We start from the raw sequence: 13,652 nt of genomic DNA, 5'->3' as shown, positions 1-13,652 counted from the left end.
CACATAAGAGAGTTAAGTTAGATATAAAGCTACTTTCTCTTAGTTCATTGAGAGGAAAGATTTGTACTAATATTGTTTAGACAAGATATAATGTCTGCATTTTGTCCTCTGAATAACTACTAGGAAGACAACAACATGCAATGTATTAATTATTGTAATCATCTTACTAACCTGTTTTGCAATCATTTCATTGCTATTTTATCTTTTTTCTCATTAAGATGAATAAAAAATATTTAAAAAACAAAAAATAAAGTTTCAGAAAAAAAAAAGTAACAATACTTAATAATTGGATCATTATCTTCAAAGTAGTTAATTGTTAAAAATATCAAAATTGGAAAGTAAATGGGAATAGATGGATATAAACCATAATTAATTAGAGTATATCACTTAAATTTTATTTTAACCATAGTGGACTCATCGGTAAATACCAATTGGAAAAAAAAAAATAGATGCAAATCACTACAATCAAACCACATTCCTCTTAAAGGTCCAAAGCACTAGGAATGTAGGAGATGGCACTCTAGATAAAAGATAATCTGGCTTGGATTTTTAATAATACCCATCTGGTTTCAGGGGAAAAGAAGCCTTAAAAATTGTTTACACAGGTGCTGGATCAGGTTTCTATTGAATCTGGCCTCAGAATACTTTTAAGACACACCTCTGTCTGGACAAGCGAAGCCAATAGCTGAAGAACCTGGAGGATAATTTACAACCTTTGTTAGCTTTTTCCTAGCTTGTAGCTTGAAACTTGAATTTGGGACAAATGTATCGTATTGGGGTCAAAGGTACACAGTGAGCTCTGACACCTTCAAGTCCAATGTTCAGGAGTCAGGAAACAGCCCGGTGGGCTGCCTGGTGAATGTTACAGAGGTAAAGAATAAAAATAAAGAGCTTGATCTTTGATACATTCTCACAAATTCTATTAGCCTTTCTGGTCAATAATTAAGTAACACTAAAGAGAAGTAGGTGGTTGGGAACCTTATTGCAATCTACAGTCTCCTTTACCCAGGGAACCACTGCAGATACCATCTCCCATCTTTACTTCTTGCCTACCCTGGGAATACCATTAAGCATATGTGAGCCAATGACTGAGACTTGACTCCTGAAGAAGGAATTATATTACACATTATTTTGTTCTAACAATATCTCTGTGAGTTATTATCCTCAAAGGGCACACAGAAGTGATTTTTCTTAAGGTTTTATAACTATTAAGTCTTAGAGCTGATGATTGAACTCTGGTCTGACTGTTTCTCAAAGACGACAAATACAAAAGTAAACCTTGGCCAAATGACGTATCTGTTAAATCAGAGTCTGTGATAGAATCAGAGTCCCATATAGTGTTCTTGAATCACATCTTCTTCCACTACCTGGATATAGGCCTGCTACCAATAAGCCCATATTATAGATTAGGGCTGCTACAGGTAACTCAGTATGAGGAAGTAGTTGGGAATAAAAGGTCAATTGATAACCTGCCAAGGGGCTTGCTGTATCTAATGATATTCCTTAAAATGACTTCTAGAAACCACACGGTTCCCTCAACAGGTCTACTTACTTCATATTTTCCTGTATTTTGGTTAGTCTTTATTCTTCATGCAAGTCCTGCTCCTATCTTTTTGAATCTACCAAACTCTTACATGTTCTAAAAATTTCTGGGTAAAATAATTCATTATGGGCCCAGGGAATTTTGTATCTACTTTTGATCTCACTTTATTATGTTAGTAAATGTGTCACATTTATTTCACAGCCATTACTTGTATCCCTTTAGGAAAGTCCCTTAACTCTCCTGTGTCTCAGTTCCTTCATTTGTAAACTGAGGAAATAAAAATTGTCTATAAAGCATCTCATGTACATTGATTGCTCAGTCAATAGACTTTGTTGTCTCATATGCCTTATACCGGTGGCTGGCATGGATCCACTGTATTTAATAAGTACACAATGAATAAATGCATGCTATGCCAGACATCATAACCTTATTGGATATGATTATAGTCAGAATACTCCCTTATAAATCTATAAAATCCTTAAAAAACTGGATCAGTTGTTGCAAAAACTCCTATGGGCTAAAAGTCCTCTGAGAATCATGTGAAACTTATAAAAACCCTTCTTTAAAAAAATTCACATATGCATGTATACACAGAATATTTGTAAGCATCCTCACACCGAGAAATGTCTCTCAGAGACCTCCTACCATACTCCACCATTATCACTCATTTCCTTGTTAGGTAGGAAGATACACAGTCATATAGAATGATCTTGAGAAATAAAACCTGAAAGTTATAACAGATACAAAAAAAACCCAGAAAGAAATGGCACTTAAGGATTAAACAATGAACATGAGAAAGAAGAAAAGATAATAAAAAAAGGTAGGGAAAAAACATGCAAGTATATATACAGGATGGCTGATGTGATTGTACTAAAAATCTCAATCAGTTTTTTTAAAAAATATCAGTTAATGTGTAGAATTTTCACCTTGACTAATTCTGTATGCTGTTATCTGTAATTTAAGCAACTATATCAAGGACAGTAATGTGTAATGCAAAAACCATGCTTGAATACCTGTAATCTTGGTCTTCTAAATGTGTACTGTTTCTAATGTCATATCAATTATTACTATACTGTCCTTAAAACAAACTTTGCTTTAAAAAGTAAAGAGATAAGAACAAAAATTTAAAGTTTCCTGAAAGCAAGCCGTAATATGCAACCATATGTCTAATCTTACATAAATATGTCTGCTAACTGGAGCAACAGATTTGACGATAAAATAGACAATATATCAACCATTGTTAATCAGCTATTCTTGGTTTGAAAATCTGTAACATGTATTGTTGTATGTCGCACTGTTTCTGTCTTTGTTTCTGATTTTTGTTCTTGCTTTTGCCTTTGTTCTTCAAAATTAAATTAAAGAATGAAAAAGAGAAGATGATCTTATACAATGGTGGAAGCAGAGAAGAACAGAGTACAAAAACGTTCTGGGACACAGATAGTTCTCCATGATTATAACGTACCAGTATCCATGGTTTTGTTGATTGGCTATGAAGTTTATATGTGATCTGTATGAATGTACTTGTTTAAAGAACTATGAGAAGTCCACATCCATATAACAAAATGAAGTCAGGGTCATCTATACAATAAAACATCCCAAGAGAGGAAGGAAAAAAAAATTCAGACCTGGCTAGTGGCTGCATGTGCTTGTGCATGTGTGTAACCCCAATACTCAAGAAGCTGAGGCAGGAGGGTCACTGAAGGTTGACACTACCCTGTTGTACAAAGTGAGTTCAAGACAGGCCTGAAACTGCATAGTGAAACTCTCTCTCAAAAAGACTAGAAAAAAAACAAAAACAAAAAATAATGCTACATAAAAATAAAACTATGACACCTTGTAGCTCCATCCTTACAACATCCTCTTGTTTTCTGATATAAAAGGGAAGGAAAATGAATTTATTTTGCTACTGTCCCCATGTAAAGCATGATTCAATGCGTTTCTTTGAGAAAACTCAGAGAAAAGGGATCATACATCCATATAATGTGTTTCTTAACTGTTTCCTCAGCTTGGTAATGAGGAACAGGATTCTTAGGAGCTCAGGTATTAAACTGAACTTTGTCATTTGGGTGCATCATGAGAATCAATTAAGAGTTACTAAACTGAAATCAAAATGGATAAAAGATTTAATGTTAAAACAGAAACAGCTGATCTGCTGAAAGATAAAATGGGTAAAACTTGTGAAGATGTAGTTATAGGAAGTACTTTCTGAACAGAATCTAACTGCATGAGAAACAGCATTAAAAATTAAGAAACTTGATTAAATTAAATTAAAATTTTATAGTTTTCTGTAATGCAAAGAAAACTATAAAACCTACATAATGGAAAAAAACCCCTGCTAGTTGTCACTCAGACATAGAATTAATACCTAGAATATATAAGGAAACAAGAAAAAAAATGCCTCAAAATAAAAGATCCAATACAAAATAGGCAAGTGAAATGGATAGACACTTGGAAGAAGGAGGAGGAGGAGGAGGAGGAGGAGGAGGAGGAAGAGGAGGAGGAGGAGGAGAAATAGCCAATAAATATGTTCAACATATCTGGACACTAGTGACACACAAATTAAAACAACACTAAGATTCCACCTTACTCCAGAAAAATGGCTATCTTCAAGATAGCAAATAATAACAAATACTGGTGACATAATGTTAAATGGGAGAAAACTGAAAGAGCTCCCTTCAAAATCAGAAATAAGACAAGGAGGCCCACAATCACCCCTTTTGTTCAATAGTACTCGACACAATATCCAAAGCAATCAGGAAAGAGAAATAAATAAATAAATAAATAAATAAATAAATAAGATACATATAAGAAAAAATGAAGTGAAATTACCATTATTTGTTAGTGACATGATCTCTATGTAGAAATTCCAAAGAATTTCACCAAGACTCTTAGAATTAATAACCAACTTCAACAATATAACAGGATACTAAATCAACACACAAAAATCAGTAGCATTCCTGTGTATTAATAATGAACTCACCAAAAAAGAAATTGGAAAAACAATACCAATTTTAATAGACTGAAGAAAAATTAAATGTCTAAGAATTAACCTGACCAAGAAATTGAAAGACCTCTATTATGAAAAATATATACTCTATAAAGGGAGATTAATTAAGACATTAGAAAATGCAAAGGTGTCCCTTTTCCTAGATGAGCAGAATCCATTTTGTCAAAAATTGCCACATTTCCAAAACTGATATATATATATATATATATATATATATATTTAATGCAATCGCAATCAGAGTACCAGTAACATTCCTAAGAAAACCAAAGAAAACAATCCTAAAAGTCCTAAGAATCCAGAAGAGACCCAGGATAGCAAGAGCAATCTTATGCAACAAGAACAAAGCAGGAGGCATCGCAATACCGGACTTCAGGCTATACTACTTACAAAGATACAGTTATAAAATGATATGGTATTTGCACAAATATAAACACCTAACTCAATGGAACAGATTAAGAGGAAGAAGAAACAACCCTATGTACATTCAGCCATTTGTTCTTTGACAAAGGGGACAGAAACATGAACTAATGGAAAGATAGCTTCTAATAAATAGTTTTTGTGAAAACTGGCAATTTATGTGCAGAATACTGAAGCTAGACCCACATCTCTCTTCATGTACTAAAATAAAATCAAAATGGAACAAAGATCTAAACATTAAAATGAAGCAATTAACCTACTGCAAGGATTTTGAGGAAGGAAGTCTAATTGCACAAGAAATAGCTGTGAGAATCAACCAATGGGACAGTATCAAACTAATTTTTGCACAGCAAAGGAAGCAATGAACAGAGTGAAAAGATAATCTGCAGAATAGGAAAAAAATGTAAACTACTCTTTACATTTATATCCAGAATGTATAAAGAGGGCTATAGCTCAGTGGCATAGTGCCTGCCTGGCAAGTGCAAGATTGTGAGTTTGATTTACAGAAAAACCCCAAATATATAAAGAACTCATAAAAATTAAACAGTCCAAAATATAAGGCCCAATTAAAAAGTGGGCACATGAAATGAATAAACACTTCTCAGAAGAAGAAACACAAATGTCCAATAAGCTTATGGAATAAACGTTCAACATCTTTGGCCATTAAATAAATGCAAATTAAAACAATACTATGAGTTCATCTCACACCAGAAAGAATGGTAATCATGAAGAAATCAAATAAAAAAAATTGTTGGCGTGGCCATAGTGAAAAAGGAACTCTTGTACATTTTCGATGGGAATGGAAAAATCTTAAAACCATTATGGAAATTAGTAAGGAGACTTCTCAAAGAACTAAAAATAGAAATTCCATTCAATCCAGTAATTCCTCTTCTAGATATCATCCCAAAAAAGCTAATGACATCATATTACAGCAATACATGTGTGCCAATGTTTATAGCAGCACAATTCGTAACAGCCAAATTCTAAAAGCAGCCTATATGTCCATCAACAGATGAATGGATAAATAAAATGTGGTATCTATACATAGTGGAATATCCTCAGCTATAAAGAAGGGTACTAAAATGGATACACACCTGGAAAATATGTTGAGTGAAATAAATCAGATACACAAGCTTGGCTACCATATGGTTTCTCTAATTTGAGCTCTGCAACATAGAAATGAAAAGCAGAATAAAAGATTGATACAACGTAAATGAATAGACAGGTCTTTTGCAAATGGTAAGAGGTTTAAGAGACTGGCGGGGGCAGTAGAGGTGAAAAGACTTAAGATGCATCATATACATATACCTAATGCTGGTAATGAATAGAAACATTATATGTTGCAACCATCAACTAAAATAATAATTATAACAATGATAATGAAAATGAAAAAGAGCAATTTCTGACACTGCCAGTCAAGGGGAAGACCCAATATTATTATGGACTACTGGACTCTTTTAGAATATTTTGCTGAGTTTACACACCTATAATATTCAAATGACAGAACTAAACAAAAAAGAGGATACAGATGAATGTTCATTTTGCATCTGTGTATTAAAAATGGTTAGGATAGATATATAGTTACATTCCCTTAATTCAAGGAATAGAGGGATTTGTTGTAATAGTGTTTATAAATAGGATATCATGTCTGCATCTTGTACAGCAAATAACCACTAGGAAGAGTGTATGCAATGTGTTAATTATTGAAACTGCCCTACCAATTTGATTTGAAACTGTTTCATTATTTGTCTCAATAAAATTATGGAAAAAAATGAAAAAGGAGATCTAAAGATAGGGTGGTAATGGGAAATAAAAACCAATAAAGGTATTTTATGTATGCATACTTACTCCCTAGTTTTATATGAAAAAAGAATTAAGATGTGTTATATACATTTACCAATTCCCCACTGGGGATGTAACAATTATGTACTACAAACATGGACTAATAAAAAGTTGATAAAAATGGGCCGGGAAGATGGCTCAGTGGAATAAGCTCTTCCCTGGCAAGTGCAAAGGCCTGAGTTCAATCCCCGGTTCCACCAACCCCCCCAAAAAAACCAAAACAAACAAACAAATAAAAAAAACAAGCTACCAAGCCTGGTTCCATCAGAAACCGAATTTTTTATTCTTCTATCCTTGAGTTGGCAGGATGATGACCCATAGGCATCTGAACAAATCTAATGAAGACAGTTGTTAGTGAATAACAAGTTGCTTTTACTTGCTGGCACTTTCTTAGGAAGACAAGCTCCCTTTATAGAGCTACTTTCTGGGTCCTTAAGTTTCTAGTCATGTCCTTTTAAAATTCCTTCTTTAATATCTAAATCTGTCATTGCTTTGCACCATTGCCCTTCTTGTATGCCTAGGAATAATACTTTCTACTTTGGAGTAGTATATTTATGCATTTGAGGGGCAGCTGTGCTGTAGCCAAGTGAACACTGCCTTCAGCCCTGGAAGATACAGGTTCAAATTTCAGCTATATCATTTATTGCCTAATTGTTGCTAATTGACAAAGCCTTAGTTTGTTCTAAGAGAATGGAATACTAAAAGTATGACCTCTCCTCTGTCCCAGTGGATGGGAAATTCAAATGCAGAATAGGTATGGAAACCTTTCACCACAAAAAATCTTTAAAGACAGCCAGGGTTATAACCAGTAGACAATAAGCTCCTCAAAGAGGCTCTATATCTTCAGTACGAGAGCCCATTATCCTATATGCAGTATGCACGTAGTAAATGGTTACTGAGTGAGTGAATGAGATGTTTTACTACCATTTTGGTTCTTATGAGCTGCTTTACAGTGATAGACACTAATGTAGTCAGTAGGTGTAGTATAGACTAGAAAGAAAGAGACTGAAAATTCTAATCCTTGTTTTATTGTTATGAAAGAGGAATGTGCTTCCAAATCTCAGTTCTTTCTTTTATAGGTTTGAAGTTAGCAAGCACACCTGCCTCCTCAGGAGCCTGAAGCAATGAAAAGGGGGAGGGAGCATGAACACCTGAATAACAGGTTCCAAAACTATGCATACATGGCTATTATAAGGAAGAGATTATTTTTGAAAATGATGACTTATTGCAGAGTTCAGCTGTATTGAGGGACAGCATGTTTTTTACTGTGAGAATAGAGCCCAGAGATTCTCTTTAGGGATAGAAGCAGCTTCTGGCTACAGTATATACATGGGCATAAAAATGATAAGAGCCTGGGAAATCAGTGGGACATGATAGGAGGTGGCAACAGACTCAAGAGATCTTCCAGGTGACAAAAGTTATGTAAACATTACAGATATTTACATAATGGTACAGGTACTATGGCAGTTTCTTGTTAATCGCTATTTAACAAAATGCATGTTCTATAAATAAGCAGGCACAGGCACAATAGGGCATCAATGGAAAATTCTTGGCCTGACTTCCCAGTTGTGCACTGACAGGGACTTGGATGGACAGCAACTACAATGAGTTACAGAGCTAATTATTTCTTCTGTAAAGCTGTGGCATAGTCTTATCATGGGAAAGCCTAGAATCAAGCTGGTTCAAGTGTGAAGACAGAGAGTCAAGGTTAATAATGACAGATCCACAACCCAGGAGGCCATCTGAGCCCTATCGTCTATGGCATAAGAGTTTTACACAATGTTTGATGCTGAATAATCTCCCAACCCCTTCCTCCCTATCATGTGGAGTATATGTGGCATCCAGCAAAACTCATTCATACATGTTTCATAGTTATTCAAAACCTACTGTATGAAAGTTTAGAAAAAGTGTGATTTTCAGTTTCTTCTTTGTATATATTATTTATTTATTTATTTATGTGTGTGTGTGTGTGTGTGTGTGGCCAGCTCAGCCCACCAGGAGGCGGGGCTGGCTGGCATGTGGTGCTGGGGATTGAACCGCGGTCCCTGTGCTTTGCTTAGCTTAGTTTGTTCTAAGTAGGTGCTTTAGACCACTGAGCCATCTCACCAGCCTTATCTTCTTTGTATATTGTGAAGGAAATTTATCTACCATTTCATGAAAGGCATACTTTTCTAGAATGCCTAGATTTTTATTCTCTCATACTCAGTAAAATCAGTTCAGGATCAAAAGAACATCACACTAGGTATTCTGTGCAGACCTTGCCAGCTGTGAAGGATTTTAAAACTCAGATAATCTTTAGAGAATCAGTAAGATATGAGGAGGCTAGAGAGACTAAAATTTATAATGTATATTTGTAAGCATAAGAATGTGCATCAGAAGGAGGGGTTAACAATCTTCAGCCTACCAATCAAATCATTTACCATCTGTTTTTGTGAGGTATAAAATATTTTCGATGCCTGTGCAACTAATTTTTACCTTTCTCTGGCTTGAATCCAGTGCATTCATACAGAGATGTATGTCCAGCCTTTTTTAAAATTTTGAGGCAGGGTCTTGCTAAATTGCTGAGTTTCCCAGGTTGGCCTTGACCTTGTGGTTCTTCTGCCTGGACCTCCCAGGGTGTCGATATCCCAGGTATGCACCACCACTCTTAGCTTACAATTTTTAATGTGAAAATTAAATTTGAAAAAATCTAAAGAAAGATAGTATTTAATAGAAGTAAAAATTAAATTAAATTCAAATTTCAGTGCCTACAAAGTTTTAGTGGAACATAGCTATACCCATTAGTTTGTATATTGTCTATGCTGCCTTCATAGTGAAAAGTTACAGCTGAGTAGATAAGACAGAGATCATGGGACATGAAAAGCTTAAAATATTTATTTCCTGGTCCTTTATAAAATTTAATAAATTTTTCCCTAAAGCTTGGCTGTGACACTTAAAGAGGTAAGACACAGAAAGATAAAAGGAGCTTTGAGAAAAGATTTCTGGGAGTTATGAAGAGAGGGTGAGTTAATTTCTTGAGCAAAGACAAACTAGTCAAGCTTTTAGTAAAGCTATAAGTAGATCCTCCTGATGGAGTTAATTTTCTCCAGGGAAATGTTACTCAACAAATCAGAGAGTGAAGAAAATACTGAAAAGCACCAAAAACTCCCAAGATTCCAAATAAGGAGCAGCATTCAATACTATATGAGCCAAGGAAGGAAAGAGTGGATTTAAAGGACAGAAAGGGTTCAATATGGGTTAACTTAAAATTCTTCTCTCACAAAATCCTTGGGCAAGACACAGAATCAAAGTCATACTTACATAAAATTTGCCAAGGAAGCTAAATTGGGACCTATTGTAAACATCAGGGAGGATGGTGTAATTCTTTGAGTGCAGAATGTAAACTACAGTTTCAATTTTATGATGTGTACCAAACAGCGCTCCATGTGTACAAAACAAATGGATGTATAATCTCCAAAGTTTTACTAGAAAATGTTTGAAAAATAGTAAATTCTTGAGCACATAATGCACATGATGAATTAATTAACCCTCTTTGAAACATGATGAGGGAGAATGGCGATTCATATCCTGATTTTCCAGATGAGAAAATGGAAAAAAAAAGTTATCCAGTTATGGCTCCAGGGTAGAGGATCTCAGTGCCCTGAGTTTTAATTCAGCCCATCAACAGTGCACTCTATCAGCTCACTCTGACTCCGTGTGAAGACTGATTTTGTACTCATTAGGATCTGGGACTTAACCATCAGCTAGACGGCAAAATTAGAAGGGAGCGCAGGTATAAATGCATGTGTGTTTGCTAAAATGCGATGCTGTCCATAATTTGCAGAATTGTCACAAAAAGTCCAAGCTCAAAGGCCATTTTAGGAACATCTAATTCAATTCCCTTATTTTGCAAACAGAAATCTGTGATTCAAATGGGAAAGTTTCTTATCTAAGGCTACACAAACTTCTTTGAGCCTTGGTAGAGAGGAAGGCATCGTTTTCCTTTGACTTCCTGACTTCTTAGTATGCAATGTGACTTCTCCTTCTTACCACTTATCCTACCCACTCCTCCACAAACCAGTTTTTCTAGCCATGCCAGTTTTTGACCAACAGATCATACCCACACAGCCTTCCACACATAGTCGGTCACTGCACTTTCCTCAACTAAATTTTAGTGACTTTACCCCAATGTCTGTCATCATTATTACTTCCATCAAAAACACACAGATTTCGGAGTCCCTCTAACTAGCCTCACTCTCACTCCAACCTCTAATGTTACTAACAAGGAGAAAATGTAGAACTGTCTCCCACTATACTAATCCTGTAAGAAAATCTGGCCAGATTGCAATTGATTGTGTAGAATCTTCCACTAGTGACAGAATTAAAGCTTCATACTTTATGAACCACCAAAGCTAGAAATGAATTTTTGTCTGACATGCCAGGCTTTTAACTCTTGTACCTGTGCCCAGTTGAGAAATTTATGAAAACTGTGACTAAAGTGATAATCAACACTCCAAATACACAGTCTGAGCTAACTGAGAAGAAGAAACACATGAAGAGAAAGATTTATGCTTCCACTCTCTCCAAAACAGGTAGAATTCCAAGTTTAAATAAGGCACTGTTAGAAAGGACATATAAGCAATGAAGATGTATTGTAGAAATGGGAAAAATCAATAAATTTTCTTTTTGAGTTATAAGACAGACCCTGTTTTCAAAAAGGGTAATGATGGTAGTAAATGTAAAGCCACCCACTTTTACAGATGAGAGGAGAAAGAAAATACATAATTTTTTTCCTTGCATGCGTGTGTGTGCGTGCATGTGTGTGTGTGTGTGTGTGTGTGTGTGTGATGACCTGACTTTTCATGTCCTTGAAAGGTTTCAAAACTGGAATATGGATTCCCTACTCCAATGCAACCAAGAGGCTCAGAAAGTTTCCCCTCCATGACTTTACAAGGAATCCACTGACAATTTTAGTCTGCTGAGCTCACAGGAGGTCATTTTCTCAAAGAAAATACTACTAAGTTTGGCTAATACAAATGACTTATGGGTGCAAAGCATTTTGAGATCTCAATGGATTTCTAAGTGCTTTCTAAATTGGGCTATCTCCACCCCAGTACCTCATCCCTTTACTTCCCTGCTATCACAGAGCCCAGAAACCATGGCATAGCACAGCTCTTGTCAGGAAGCACTTCAGGGTCTCTTCTCCATACCTCCTCTCCTCAGTCCTTCTTTTGCAGAAAGCTCCTATGTAGAACATACAAAATGACAGCAAAATCTCCTTCACAATATGGTTGACCATTTCTCCTATTTTCTGAAAACAATTTAGTGAACCAAAACCGTGAAGCCTAGAGGCAATGTCAAGTATAATCTGATCTATCTGACTATTGAATTTGCCTGTTCACTTGCTAACCTGAATTTACTCCCTATCTGACATGACTATTACCGTGGTGCTAGGTTTACTCATGCACTAGCTCTAGGTAGCTTGTCTGCTTCATTCTCTGTTCTAGAGAGAGGCCCCATGAGATGGTAGCATGATGGAATATTGTCTTGGTTACTTTTCTCACAATACTGAGACAAAATATCCAATGCCCAAAATGAAAGAAGAAAAGTTTTATCTAGCTCACAGTTTGTGGGGGTTTCAGTCCACACACAGTTGGCTTCAAGGGAGGGTGACACATGGCAAAGGGCAGCAGTTCATGAGAGCAAAAGACAGAAAAAGAAACAAGAGCAAAAAGGGAGGAGCGAGAGAGTAAGCCTGGTTACTTCCCATATATTGTATGCAGGTTGCCTGCCCCAGGGAGAGTGTAGCACTCACACTCCTAATCCCCACATTGAAGCATGAATCAACTGCAAACACTAGAAGCCCACCCCCATAACTGCAAGAGGCAGTTGAGGAACAACTAGACACAAACCATAACAGATATGGAGAAGTATCAATGTCTTACCGGGAAAGTTGTGGTGACCTCAAGTCCATGGATTTTCTCTTTAGTACTTTTCCTGATAGCCATACTTTCATAAATACTATTAAGAAACACACTGTCTTCAGGCTCTTTCTAATCAACCTAGGGCAGGACCTATCCTAGGGTCCTGAACTTCATACTAGCCTAGCACGAACAGCAGCAATGGGGTGTTTAGAGGTATAGTGGAATGTGCAGCATGTGTTCAGTAGTACAAAATGCCGGTTTCACAGTTATGGCTTTGAGGACTGGAAAAAAAACCCAAATGATACTCTTCTGTTTTATATGTGTTCCTATTACCCAGCTGAAATGAGGGAAGTACAATAATGTTTATGACTGGCTATCAACAAAGAGACTGATTAAAGGGCACCCACTTTCTGTTTTTTCTCTCAAAGCCAAGAAATCACTGACACATCCGCTGTCCTCTCCCAAGTATCAGCATGTTCTCAGTGAAAGGTGCAGCTTATATATACATCTTTTAAGACTACTCTCATGGTTTATAGTCCTTACATAAGAATGGCTCTCTGTTTTGCTTCAGACCACTACTCCATTCCTCCAGACCAGGGAGAAGAAAGGAGAAAGGACTTAGTAGGAAATATCTCTTTTGTGGAAGGTAAGAGCAGGGGCACCTATGGAAATTCGACAGCTGGTTGTGGTTCCGTAGTACACTATCTCTGTCTGAGGGCTGATCATTAGCATCTCTTTGAGAAGAAAGGGAGGGGAATGAAGTGGATTAATATAAGGTGTAGGCCCAAAGTAGATAGGAAACAAGGAGTTAGCAAGGAAATAGGGATCAACAAATATGAAAATTTACTTCTTTTGCTTATAGCTTCTATGAGAGGGCTCCGCCAAAAACACTGTTCCTGACATGAATCCTGGGCATTAGAAGTTACCCAGGATTATACAT

General features: G+C 36.2%; 1 protein-coding gene across 2 annotated transcripts in view; it reads right to left on the bottom strand.

The window, feature by feature from the left end:
* Window positions 1-13,652, bottom strand: part of Ar (androgen receptor) — a 254,666-nt gene that overhangs the window by 116,638 nt on the left and 124,376 nt on the right. The window lies entirely within an intron of this gene.

The sequence above is a fragment of the Octodon degus genome, unplaced genomic scaffold, assembly GCF_000260255.1.
Source record: "Octodon degus isolate 3935 unplaced genomic scaffold, OctDeg1.0 scaffold00201, whole genome shotgun sequence".
Lineage (NCBI taxonomy): Eukaryota > Metazoa > Chordata > Mammalia > Rodentia > Octodontidae > Octodon > Octodon degus.
The sequence above is the reverse complement of the archived record's forward strand: the minus strand, read 5'-3'. Positions and strand labels throughout refer to the sequence as shown.